The sequence below is a fragment of the Lontra canadensis genome, unplaced genomic scaffold, assembly GCF_010015895.1.
Source record: "Lontra canadensis isolate GAN:19392208 unplaced genomic scaffold, GSC_riverotter_1.0 scaffold204, whole genome shotgun sequence".
Taxonomy (NCBI): Eukaryota; Metazoa; Chordata; class Mammalia; order Carnivora; family Mustelidae; genus Lontra; species Lontra canadensis.
The window spans coordinates 688,728-703,069 of NW_022631198.1; the positions used below are offsets into that span (position 1 = coordinate 688,728).

At 35.9% G+C, this 14,342-nt stretch overlaps 1 protein-coding gene across 4 annotated transcripts in view; it reads left to right on the forward strand.

Annotated features, from left to right (window-relative positions):
- The window catches only part of SSH2 (slingshot protein phosphatase 2), a 239,099-nt gene that overhangs the window by 71,551 nt on the left and 153,206 nt on the right, over positions 1–14,342 (forward strand). The gene's annotated exons all lie outside the window — the stretch shown is intronic.

Sequence of the window (14,342 nt, forward strand, 5' to 3'; positions counted from 1 at the left end):
CTGTTCCTCTGTTGGAACAGGACAGACCCAAAAGTACCATCTATATCGTTCTGGCAGTGAAGAGGTGTTGAGTGAGTAGGGACTGGCCAAAAACAGGGCTTTACCAGCTATTGCAGGAAGATAACCAGAGGTTTTACCATATGTAACTACCTTCTTTAAAATTATTAAACAATGCATTATATAGCATTATTCCAAAACCTAAAACAGTGTGGACTTATGTTGATCTAGAAAAATGTTCATATACAGATGCTGTAACAATGTTGATTTTTTTTTAAATTTTCTCTCTCATTCTGTTTTGTATTCCTTGTCCTTGTTTTGAGTTTGTCTGGCTCAACTTCAAGAAGCTACATTGAGGAATGTTTCAAGTTGCAAATGTGTATTACCTGGAACTTCCTGGAAGCTGAGCATTTGATTTCTGTAGAAATTTGTTTACCCAGATTTTAGAAGAATAACAATGAGAAAACTAAGTTTATTTTATTTCTATTGACTATTACTTAAAATAAGAAAAGGAACTTAATCCTCACACTTCTTATCAACCACTTAGTATATGCCACATATTGTTCTGGGTGCTCTAGATCTATCTGTGAACCAAACCAAAAAGCACTGCCCTATAAAGCTTATAGTCTAATTCCTGACCATTCCCCCTTCTGCCTCTGCCAAGAGAAATGCTGAGTTCAAATCCAGTACAACTAGGTTATCTGTGACCTTGGGAAGTCAGTTCCCTTCTTTCACCCTTTAACTTGTAAACGTAGTAATCATATTATTCATTTGGGTATCTCAAAAATCATCCATTGCATTCGTTGAATAAGAGGAAATTTTCTTGTTAATTGCTTGGATTTACATACACTTAAAGAAGCCTTATGCAAAATAACCTAAAGAAATTTTGTCCCAGGATTTACCAATATGTGTTTCCTGGTATGTTTTTGCAATGGATCTGGCTTAACATCAGCAATAATTTATAGTATGAAAGCCAAGACCACATGAGTTTATGTTTATAGAATTTAATCTCACGTATGTCATTACGGTTTAGGGGAATGATGAAGGAAATGAAATAACAGAGTTCTCTCACGAGATAGCTGCTGCTTATTTGGTATGGTCTGCTTTTCGTTTGGGAGCTTGTCTGTTCTACTCTGTATGATTCCATGGTGCTGACAACCCCTTGGCCCTGCTTTTCTACCACTAGGACAGCCATATGTCCCTAGACCCATGTCAGGCTGGTCAAGGTACCCACTTTGCCTAGATTCCATGGTGGATTCAGAGTAGCATGTGAACCAAGCGGGGCCAGTCAGGGTCATGTTAAGAGATAGATACAGATGCTTGCAGCAAAAAGGATTAAGTTCTTTTTTCTGGACTCTCTGATTAAGAGGATGATAATGTGCTTGGTGTGGTTGGTGGTCATCTTAACTACCACGTGGAGACAGTCTGCCTAAGATTAAGAAGGAAACAGAGTCCAAAAAGAGAGAGGGGAAGATAAAGACCTAATGACACCATTGCATTTCTGAATCTCCCACCCTCCTTAGATTTACCAGTTATGTGCACCACTACCTAACTAATATATTTTTCTTATCTACAATCTACAGATTGCTTGTAACCAAAAGCATCTTGTATAATACAGTATCCTTACCTATTATGATAGTCATTTGTGTTTGCTAATATTTCTGGTTCTCCTTATTCTAGATAATGGTGGGATTATACTTCCCTTGGGAGTTGGGAATGCTTACTTTTGCAAATGAAATTTGTGACTTTTGCCACTTCTAAGTGGAAGGCTTAAGAGCTGATGCATGATTCTTTATATTCCATTTTCCTTGCCATAGTAACCAGTCATGTCCTTGGTGAGTGAAGATAACATGGAGTAAAATCTCCACTAATCTAAGATGGACATGTAGTATAAATGAGAAACTGTTACTATTTTAAGCCACTAAGACTTTGATGCTATGTGTTATTACAGCCCATCTGATTTGATATTTGTATGAAATACATTTTTCTATGTTAAAATTTTCTAAATATTTCAGGTGAAGAAATATTTTAGTACAACATCTAAAAACACTAATGTCCACAGAATGAGGTTATTAAAAATATTTAGTATACATAGTTATTCTAGTTAGGTAGTAACATTACAGGCTAGAAGTAGTGTTTCCTGGTTTACCATACAGGAGTTAAATCTGCTTTTAAGGCTGTGACCTCTGACCAAATTATAGTTGCCTTGTTTCATATTATATGGCAGGACAAAGTCTATAATGACAGATGTTTAAAGCTCAGACACTATGTAAGCACTCTGGCCTTGCCCATGACAACTTCTCTTATGTGGCCTGAACAGTAGGGTATATCCCTTAACCAGGCCTTGCTCTCTGAAAATAGAGAAACCAGACAAGTAGGAGGAAATGGTTTAAGGACAGATTGAACAAAAGCTTGATTTGCAGCCTTGTAGGATCAGTATGAAACCCTTGAAATTAACAGAAGCCTTGGTTATAACCATCAGGGAAGCTACAGTAGTTGCAAAATGTATAATATAGGTAGCGATGAGCTCTGTAAACATGAACATTTTGAGTCATGCCTTTTTGAGGCAATGCCGTTTGTTCATGCTACATAAAACATGCTGGTGGTGGGTATTAAGGAGGGCACGTATTGCATGGAGCACTGGGTGTGGTGCATAAACAATGAATCGTGGAACACTAAAAAAAAAAAAAAAAAAAGCTGCAGTCCTAGACTTTAAAGGCAGTTGTATAACATTTTTTCACCGAAATATTGGAGAATATTTTGCTATTAAGAAAAAAAATATACACACACACATGCACACATATTAATTTATTTATTGTAATCTTCAGTATCTGTGTTGGACTCTCCATCCTGTGTGAAGAATGAAATATTCTCACAGGCAGAGCACATTGAGTTATTTTTCTACCTGTAAAATGGAAATAAAATTTTTTCCCTTTCGGGGTATCTTGGTGGCTCAATGGTTAAGCGGCAAACACTTGATTTCTGCTCAGGTCATGATCTTAGAGTTGTGAGATCAAGCCCTGTGTCAGGCTCCCCGCTAGACATGGTGCCTGCTTAAGACTGTCTCTTTGCCTCTTCCCCTGCTCCTTCCCCTCCAAAATAATAATAATAATAATAATAATAGTAATAATAATAGTTTTTTTTTCCTTTTCTTACCTCTCCTTGATTGTGCACATGGGGAAATGTGGTAAATAATGGTATGTGGTAAATAATGTATTTGAGGTAGCAGCATTTTTGAATTCAGAGGACAAGATGCATTGAATGATAGGGCATTGGTGATTCTGGTTCTATCTGTGATCTTTCCATTTACTTAGCTACAAATTTGACTCAGGTTATTATTTAGCTCTTGTTTCCAGTTTCTTATCACCATGAATTCCAAAGTTTATTAGGTATAACACATTTAGGTATTCTTGGGTTATTATTGCCTTGGTCGGCTAATTATTTGCTTTATGTCCTTATTGCTATGTAATAGATCAGAATGTTACCCTTCCATGGTTTTTTCATTTTTGTGAAGTCCATCTTATTCATTTTCCCCTTCCTTACCTAGAAGCTTTTTTTCACAATTTGCTTTCATATTTTACTCGGTAAATATTTATTAGAGTATGTATTAGGTCCTTTACTCTTAATTAATAAGGATAAGTTGTGAATATATGTAATTATAATTGAAGAAAGAAGATAAGTGCAAGAAGAAAGAATAGGACTTTAGGAGAGGAGAGCTCATACCCAATTGAAGGAGATCAGAGACTTTAGGATTTTGTATGATTTTTCTTCCTAAAAAGCAGGAACATAGTACTTGATGTAACAAGGTCAAAGCAAAAGATGTTTTTGACTAAAGCATATCCCTAGGGTAACTTGAAGTGGTTTGAATTCTGAATGGACTCTTTCAGATGCTTGTAGTTGGTATAGGAGAAGAGAAAAATGAAAGTGCCTGGAGTTCTTATAGTTGATGGTTCCCCCAATAGCAGAGGCAGAAACTGCTGCATAGTCCAAGGACCAGTTGGAAGAGAGAGGTGGCAATGGGCTGAATTCAGTCTAATCTGAATTTCATATCTGTTGTAATTTTTAAAAAAATTTCTAGCTAGTTTTCCATAGGCTTCTTTATGATTTAAAATCCAAAGTCTACATTAATAGCCTGTGAGGTAGTCTCCATGACAGCACTCGTATCAGAAATTCGGTGGAAATGTTTTATTTAAATTTGTTTTATTCTGTAAATGAATGATGAGGAATGGAAGAAGCCTTGAGGAATAAGTGTTAGAAGGGAGTTAGGATTTTTACTGCAAACAGCATAAAAGCTGGGACCTAGGATGTGCAGTCAGTATGTATACATGATTAACACCATTAATAGTATTTTATTTCCCAAATACTTGTAGTTACAGTTTATTTTTGCTTATTTGCTTCTGATTATTTGATTGATTACTTTATCAGACTGAAGCAGGGACTGTATCTGTTTTATCCCCAACACCTAGCCCTGTACTTGGAGACTAGAGTGGCTTATGAGACAATTCTTAAATAAATGGGCATGTATGTCTGAAGCATCATGTCCTGTATTTCTGTGGTGGGTTCATTTAGAAGAATCTAAGAATGTCAAGAGTATATAGAAACAGATTTTGCTTTTCTCACACAAGCTTTCTGAAGTATGGGGAAAAAAGTTGAATATTTACAACCTTGGCCTCTCTACATTATAAATGTAAATGTTATTGGCATTGGTATTTATTTTAATCAATATAAGGAAAAGAACCATAACTTTTGAATTAGTTTACCTAACCAATCCCCTGATGTGAAAATGTCATGGGACTAGTTCATATAAAATAGAATAGTTTAAGAAGTGGAAATACGTTTAATATTTCTTATATTTTACTATATATATTGTGTTAAACCCTTGACTTATGCAGGACAAGAAATAAGTATTTATGAACCCACCATTGATTACTTATTAAATTATCTATGCAGTGCAGTTGTTCTGCAGGCTGAGGATCAGATCTGAATATATTACATAGCTTTCATAATTGTCACAGGTAACTATTAATAACTGTTTACTTGCCATTGGATTGTGCATACTGAGTATTCAATTATGTGACTCCTCAAAACTATGAAAATTGGAACACCTGGGTGGCTCAGTGGGTTAAGCCTCTGCCTTCGGCTCAGGTCATGATCTCAGGGTCCTGGGATAGAGCCCCACATCAGGATCCCTGCTTAGCAGGGAGCCTGCTTCCCCCTCTCTCTGCCTACTTGTGATCTCTGTCTGTCCAATGAATAAATAAAATCTTTAAAAATAAATAAATAAATAAAAATCTGTGAAAATTGAAAATGATCACGTTATAAAAATTCAGTTTCATGGTGCAGTCTGTGGAAGCACTTATTTGAGATTGGTGATGACTATGTTCATGTGTTCATATCATATACATAGATAAAACTGTAAGCCACCATTGATTTTCTTCAAGACCTCGTTTTTCTTATGGTTGGTCTCTTAAATCTTGCAGAATATATAGCATGGACACTTTTTTTTTAAAAGATTTATTTATTTTTTCGAGAGAGAAAAAGAGTGTGCACATGTGAGTGGGGGATGAGGGCTGGGCAGAGGGAAAGCATTTTCAAGCAGACTTCCCACCGAACGTGGAGCCCAACTTAGGGCTCATCTCACAACCCATGAGCTCATGACCTGAGCTGAATGAAACCAGGAGTCTGATGTTCAACTGTTGAAGCCACCCAGGCACCCCAGCATGAATGCATTCTGTCTACCATCTCAATTTACTTTGATAGCTTGAGAATTTTTTTAATCTGCAGTATACTTTATAGCTACCATTTTATTCCATATTTTATTGCATAGTTTTGGTTGACTCTAAGTTATATGAAATAGTAGCTTGCAATATTTCATCTTACCAGACCTTACTCAGTAGTCTTGGGTACCTTTTGCATGGGATGTTCAAGGAGTGTTATGTTTCCAGGAAATTAGGGAAGTAATAAATATTTGTTGGTGGTTGCTTCAGAGTGTTTACTGACCAGGATACTCTCTGGGGACTGTCTTTTTAAAACTGCTTTTGCTTCCATGAGTTGTATTCTTATGGCATTGCTGGTGCTTTTTACTGGTTTCTTGAATTTTCACATATAGCTAAATCCTTGTTGGGGCTGTACTAGTTTCTCAAGAAGAAATATATAATGACAGTGAGGATAGATGTTTTCAGTTAAGCTTTTTTTTTACTAGAATCTGTAAATAAGGGAAGGAGCTTCCTATCAGGTATGCCCATCTTGCCTTTTATGGTTTGCCTTTTTAATCTCCTGTTTCCTCCCCACTACTATTCAGTTCTGAGGGGAAAATCTAGATAGAAAAATACATTACTAATAGATAACAGGATAATTTGTTGATGATTTGATTATATCATCACAGACTTCCTGTAGTTACTTGTCTTCAATTGTCAGAATTCTATTGAGCCAAAACATCACTGATGAGGTTTATCCCTAACTCCCTGTAGATGGAAGAAGAAAAGGATTATACTGAAAAGTTGGTTTTAACTTAAGTTTCTTCAGTCTTAGACTGTTAACTGGTGAGGGGATGGTGGAAGAGATACATCAATAATATTTTCCCAGAGTTTAGAATATAAGTATTTTCTAAAGTTATCTCAAGGTATAAAATTCAAGTACCAAAGAGAAAACTTCTTGAGGTTTATGCAAAATGGAAGGGAAAAATAGATAGGAGTCTTAGGGAAGTAAAAATGAGACTAGAAGGGAAAATGGGGAGACATTTTTAATGAAATGAAAGACATTTAATGAAAAACAATAAACACATAAGAATGAGTAACCAAGAAGCTTCTGAGGTGGGTTAGATAATCTAAAAATTGACAATACATGATTCTGATGTTTAACAAATTAGAGGGGAAATTCAGATGACTGAATAGTTCTCTCTCATAAGATTTTACCTTTCTCTTAAACAATGTTTTGTAATTATGCAGTTCTAGTTAGACTTTCGTTAGTGGGGGAGGTGTTCTTATTATAGTTGAGTTGGTGGGTTGTCAAGGTTAATGGGGACTATGAGTGTAATTAAAAGCTTCCTGCAATAAGTTCCCAATTTTTTTTCCTCTATCATTTATTTCCATTAATAAAATAAAGCCAGGGATGCCTTAACTGTGGAAGACTATTAATTAATAAGTGGATTCCTTATGATACTCACTGTATTAGCAAGGATCACTAGGTAGGCCTCACTTATCTTGGGAATTAGATCACATTCTGATTTATAACTTCATATTTTTTTCTTCACTTTAGTACCTCTGTTTTATTTCAAGTAAGCTTGGAGGCTTTTGGGTAGTTTGTTTAAGTACTCAAGTCAGCTTTTTTACCACTTTCGTTTTTCAGTCTTTTGTTTTTGGACACCAAATGAAGTTAAGTGGTCTGCCCTGTAGTCTTAGAGGTCAAATCAGGAATTAGAATAAGGAGTCATTAGCATCTGATCTTCTCTTCATATTTATTAACTAACTATACTCCCCAGAATTTAATTTATATGTTAATTACTCAATATTAGGCACAAGCCTTATTTTATTTTTTAAGGATTTTATTTATTTATTAGAGAGAGAGAGAGCACAAGCAGGGGGAGGACAGGCAGAGGGATAAGCAGGCTTCCTGCTGAGCAAGGAGCTCCACACAGGACTCCATCCCAAGACCCTGGGATCATGACCTGAGCCCAAAGCAGATGCTTAACCTACTGAGCCACCCAGACGTCCCACACAAGCTTTATTTTAAAGTTACACACAGCAAGGGGTGCCTGGCTGGCTCAGTTGGTAGAACATATGACTCTTGATCTCAAGGCTGTGAATTCAAATGCCACATTGGGTGTAGGGCCTATGTAAAATACATACATGCATGTATGCACATATACATACATAGATACATACGTAAGTAAATAAAGTTGCACACGGCAGTCCTCTGTAGTACTCCTCAAATCTTTCCACCATAAGTTTCTCTAACAGCAGAAGAGAGTGAATAGGAAATCTCTGACAGTCTGGGTATACAGAGTTTAAAGGAGTCTATTATAAGCCCGAGATTTATTTGAATTTTCATGGTTTACTTCAGATTTCTTGCTTATATATCTGTATCTCTGTTGCTACAAAAATATTAATTACCATTGGGTTCCCTGGGTGGCTCTGTTGATTAAGCATCGGACTCTTGATTTTGGCTCAGGTCATGATCTCAGGGTTGTGGGATTGAGCCCCACCAGTAGACCCTGCTCTGGGTGTAGAGCCTGATTAAGATTCTCTCTCTTCCCCTCCCTGCCCCCAAGCTTAAAAAGAAAAAAGATTTAAAAATATTACTTCCAATCAAGTAAAACTGATGCCCTGAGAATGTGATTTATATTCATCCTACCACACTGAGGCATGACCCTGGAGTACTTGTATCCCAGTTTAAAAAGCATGGCTCTAGAGAAAAAGAACGTTGAATAGGAAGAGTTGTGAACTCGAGCTGAGTTCACATGGCTATAGCAGGAGAAGCTGCTGTTCAAAGAGGAAGAAAAGAGCATGTCATTTACTCAGGTAGCCACCTGCCAATAGAGGCTTTTCCTGGTTGATCTTCCAACTTACTAATTATGTCTCTTTTAAAACATTGGTTTGATGATATGTGTAATCTTCCACCTAATATATCAGAAGACATCTAATTAAGAAAAGAAAAAGAATCTGTACATTTCTCCCATGCCCTTACTCCACATTTTTAAAGTTTTTTTCTGATTATAATACATGATCGTTGTAGAAAGTTTAGAAAATATAAATGATTATAAAGAAGAAAGTTACCACATATAACCCACATCCCATTAGAAATCTTTTTTTTTTTTCAGTAATTCTCACATGCTGATCATGTTCTCATTTTAAGTAAACAGTATAAATTTAGGTCTTAATAAAATTCTCTTGTTTAGTAATTTCTTAATTTACCCAACTTCTCCTGTCTTTGTACATTTAAGGTGGCTTACAATTTGTTTGCTATTATGAATACTCTGCATTTGGTATCCTTGTATACAAATCTTTGGGGATATTTCTGTTTTATTTTTGGTTTTGGTAGAATACATTTCTAGACATGAAACTATAAGGTCAAAAATAGGAACAATTTTAAAGCTCTTGATAGAAAGTGCCCAAAAAACCCTGCCCATTTTCATGACCTCTTGACAATATTGCACATTATTAGTTTTATCTTAAATAATTTAGTAGAGAAAATATGGCACATTTTATTTGAATTTTTGTGTGTTTCTTTTTTTAATTTCAAGCTAACCATATTTTTACTTCCTTTGCAGTCCATTTGTATCTCTTTTGTGAATTCTCTTTGCCCAATTTTCTGTGGGGATTTTTGCCCTTTTTTGTTGATTCTTTGGAATTCTTTGTTTATTGAAACTATTAATCCATTTTTTTATATATGGTGAAACTATTTTTCTCAGTTTGTTAGACTTTTTTAAAATTTTACTATTTTCCTCTCTGAATATCCTTTTATATTTGAATATATGGCATGGTTTTAAAATGGGTGCCACATACTTAAGAACATACTCAACCATGTGAAGATACTAAAAAATAAATAGGTGAATTGTATGGTATGTGAATTATATTTCAATAAGGATGTTTACAACAACAACAAAAACAAGACTATGTGCCAGGTATTTAGATATAAAGAAAAAACATGGTCCCTGTCTTCAAAAAGCTCACAGTTTAATGAGCCTTTTTATCCTTTTATTTTCTGTAAGGATTAGAGATAGGTATTACCACTCCCAGAAAATAAAATAAGTGGAATGCATTCCTAAAAGAAGAGAATGATCATTAGCTCACTAATTCCTGTTATTGAGACATTGCCCCATTCATTCTTGTTTCTATCAGAATTGTTACGCAAGCCTCTGAAATGATTGACCCTGTGAAAATATGCAACAGGTACGGCTATGAATACTCTTGTGCTAAGAATTTTTACTACATTATTGTATTTAAATTATATATAGTAAATAATGTTTGAAGAGTGAGTCTACAACATGGAAGATGGGACATCTTTGTTGAAGGATCTGTTCCACTGTACTTGAGTAGAAGTAAGCAAGGGAAGAGGAGAATGAAGGGAATTATAGGCAGAGAGAACAGTATACAAAGTCTAACATACATAGTGGCCTGGCTTGTTGAAGATACTACCAGAATTTCACGATAGCAAAATTTACCTGCGGCTGAAATACCTAATATCTGAAACCAAATGTTATCATTTTCAAGACACTAACTGCTGTCATTTTCCAAGGAAAAAGAAAATACTTGTGATTCTAGCATTGATTAAGAGTGGAAGAAAATTACTTCCTGCTAATGACAGAAAGTCAACCTACTACTGCCCTTGCATCTTTAATGACAGACATTTTGCAAGAGCTCAAAACAGAAGAAGTGTTCAGGTACTTTGTAAAATCGAGTCTTAGCATCTAAAAAGTTTGATGGCTTCTCATCCCTTTTATTTGGAAGTTAATATCGATGCTATGTTAGTGAGACCTGAGGACTCCCACCAACACCCCCATATGACAGCCCTTCAGCCTAATAAGTCAAATGTACTTATAAGAACCTCTGTCTGGTTAACTCACATCACTCTGACTTTAAAGGGATGAGTCCTTAAGACCAAGCACATCTTAAGTTGACCAAAAGGAGAACCTAGATTGAAGTCATAGTCCAGCTGATATATACATTGTTAGTCATTGGATGAGTGGTGGTTAGGATGTGCCTAAGATGGGAGGGGAAGCTTGATGTAAGCTAGCCAGTGATGAGTGCTGCTGTTGGCATCCCAGCTATGTTTGTGATGAATGAGCACATGTCCTTGACAGCTAAGCCAGGTTCCTAATGTATAACTTCTCTTGGTCCATTTTGCAATTAAGAAGCATTTTATACCACAGAAGGCTATTCTGTGAAAGATTTATATACTAGCTAAAGGCTCTGTTCAGGTTTGAAAGCACTGAAAATGGTCTTTAAACAACACAAGATGTTTTCTCAGTATTTTCTGTGGATGCAGGGTCTCTGGTTCAACCACAGAATAAGCCTTGACTTGTCTGCCCTCTAGTGGAGATCTGTGGTTATACTGAGCAATGTCTTTTGGCTTTAGGAAGAGTAGTACCTCATTTCTCTTGATTGGCTTTCCAAATTTTGACCTCTGCCTCCTTAAAGAATTTTTATTACCACCAAAGCAACATATTTATAATTTTGTTCTATTTTCTAAGACGCTGATAAATACCTTCCCTAGCGTCCCCATGGGATCAGGCCTAGATCACTGCCTTTTGCAACTCACATCAAGGCAAGCCCTGGGTTTCAACTCAGCTGGTCTGCTCACCACCACTCCCAACAGTGCTAAATGTAGTTCTGTTTTCCTTCCTTTTGCTCATGTCTCAAATGCCCTGTCTGTCTCTGTGCCTCTTCAGATCTTATGCTTCTGTCAAGATTGGACTCCTAGCTCAGTTCCTATGAACACTGTACCCACCATGAGATCTCTCTTCTGAACTTCTGAAATATACTTCCTGTGCCATGCATTTACATTGTACTTGTTGTATACACTTATCAAATATAATAGCCAGATTAACTCCTTGACTATGGTACTGTCTCACATTTCTTTTTGTCCCCTGTGGACTCTAGCAGCTTTTAGTGAATATGTTGATTATTTATTTGCCAAAGATATCCCGTATCCTGACTCTGTCTTTTCCCCTGTTAATGACTGAAGAGCTAATTGTCTAGACTTGAATATGAGTACAAACAAAATGGCAGTGCATTTCCCACTAACCAAACTAGTCTTAGCAGTACATCTGTGTCTTAAATATTCTAATTTCTTTTTGATCAGAGTCCTGACTGTATCAGGACTTGGTTTATCAACTTGGTTTGAAAATGACTTTGGAAAACTTGAAAAAATTATGCTGTTAGCTCAGTAATATTTGGTAGGCAATCAATGTTCATTACCCTTCTGCATGTGTTCTTTGGCTGGCTGGCTTGCTTGCTTGCTTTTTGAAGTATAGTTGGCATATTATATTGCTTTCAGGTGTATAACTAATGATTCTCCAGTTATATACATTATGAAATGCTCACCAGATAACTGTAATTACCATCTGTCACCATACAAAGTTATTACAATGTTATTTGTACTTTTCTTCCCCACTACTTATTTATTTTATAACTAGAAGTTTGTACTTCTTAATCCTCTTCACCTATTTCACCTGTCACCCCACCCCCTTCCCTCTGGCAACTTCTAGTTTTTTCTCTATATTTATAAGTTTGTTTCTCTTTGTTGTTGTTGTTGCTCATTTGTCTGTTTTGTTATCTCTAACTTATTTTATTCAGCAAAATACCCTCTAGGTCCATCCATGTTGTTGCAAATGGCAAGATCTCTTTTTTTTTTTTACAGCTCAGTAGTATTCCATTTTACATATGTATCACATTTTCTTTATCTGTTTGTCTACTGATAGACACTTAGGTTACTTACATATCTTGGTCATTATAAATAACACTGCAATAAACATAAATCTGTATTTATCTTTTCAAATTACCACTTTTATTTTCTTTGGAAAAATGCCCAGAAGTGGGATTACTGGATCATATAGGACTTCTATTTGTAGTTTTTTGAGGAACCTCAATACTGTTTTTTTCAAAGTGGTTGCATTACTTGACATTCCTACCAACAGTACACGAGGAGGATTCCCTTTTCTACACATCCTTGCTAACATTTATTTCTTATCTTTTTGATAGTAGCCATTCTGACTGGTGTGAGGTTATGATCTCATTGTGGCTTTGATTTGCATTTCCCTGATGATCAGTGATGTTGAGCAAGTTTTCATGTATCTGTTGGCCATCTGTAAATCTTTTTTGGAAAAATGTCTATTTAGGTCCTCTGCCCAGTTTTTAATTGTATTATTTTGGGGTGTTGAGTTCTGTGAGTTATTTATATATCTTTGATATTAACCCCTTATTGGTTATGTCATTTGCAAATATCTTCTTCCATTCAATAGGTTGCCTTTTCATTTTGTTGATGATTTTCTTTGCTCTGCAAAAGCTTTTTGTTTTATGTAGTCCCAATTGTGTATTTTTGTTTGTTTCCTTGGCCTTGGGTGACATATCCAGAAAAATATTGCTAAGGTTGATGTCCAAAAGATTACTACTCTCTAAGAGTTTTATGGTTTCAGGTCTCACATTTAGGTCTTTAATCCATTTTGAATTTATTTTTCTGTATAGTGCAAGACAAGTCTGGTTTCAATTTTTTGCATGTAGTTGTTGAGTTTTCCAATGACATTTATTGAAGAAACTTCAATATTGTATTGTATATTGTTGCCTCCTTTGTTGTAGGAGCACATTGACATTTTAAGAGTAGGTTTATTTCTGGGCTCTCAGTTCTATTCCAGTGATCTATGTCTCTGTTTTTAATGCCACTGCCTTACTGCTTTGGTTACTATAGATTTGTAGTATAGTTTGAACTCTGGGATTGTGATATCTCCAGCTTTGTTCTTCATTCTCAAGATTTCTTTGGCTTTTAGTATTTTGTGGTCTTATCTCTGAATAATGTTTCAGGTTGTAACTTTGGTTAATTGTATTCTAATTCTTTATATCCATAAATAATTCAAATGTGTAATATTAAGAGAAACTTTTTAATAATCAGATTTTATCTAGCCTCCCCCAGATGTTATCAGTGCCTTTTCTATTTTTAAATTCCTTGGGGAGGCATGGTAATCATATGTCACAGAGGACTGAAACTAAAACCAGAAGGCAGTCTAAGCAATTAGAATGTGGCTAGCAGGATGCACACACACACACACACACACACACACACAAGAGAGATGATATAGGTGAAAGGGGCATGCAGGCATTATTTCCAGGGTGAATCTAAGACAGAGCTAGGAGTTTTAAATCAAAGTTTAGAGCACAGAAAAGATTTGCTGTAGGTGAGATGATATTCAAAATATTTAGCAACTAGTATGGTACATTTATAAACCAATCAGAATAGGCAGGAGGAAGACCCCGAAATCCTCTGCTGTGCCAGCCATCATCATGTTTGTTATTGGATCTTGAAACATTCTGAGAGGTGGTAGAAATCTACTATTTATCATCTGGTATAGAAGTATTTCAACATTTAAACAATACAGTTGTACCACTATATCCTGGCTGAACATAAGACCATGTGTCCATATGGAGGGCTCAGGCTACAAAGAAGGAAATGGACCAATGGTGGTGAGTGAGATGTGGATTTTCATTTGAGTAGGAGGGAACAGGATTTGGACAGGAAGAAAACTTAAAGACAAGGTCTTAGGATCAGGCCCCTATCAGTGCGCCCAGAGCATTCTTTTGATACAAGAAAAGCAGCTTGTTCTAGCAGAAGATACATTTGACCTTATCGGACAG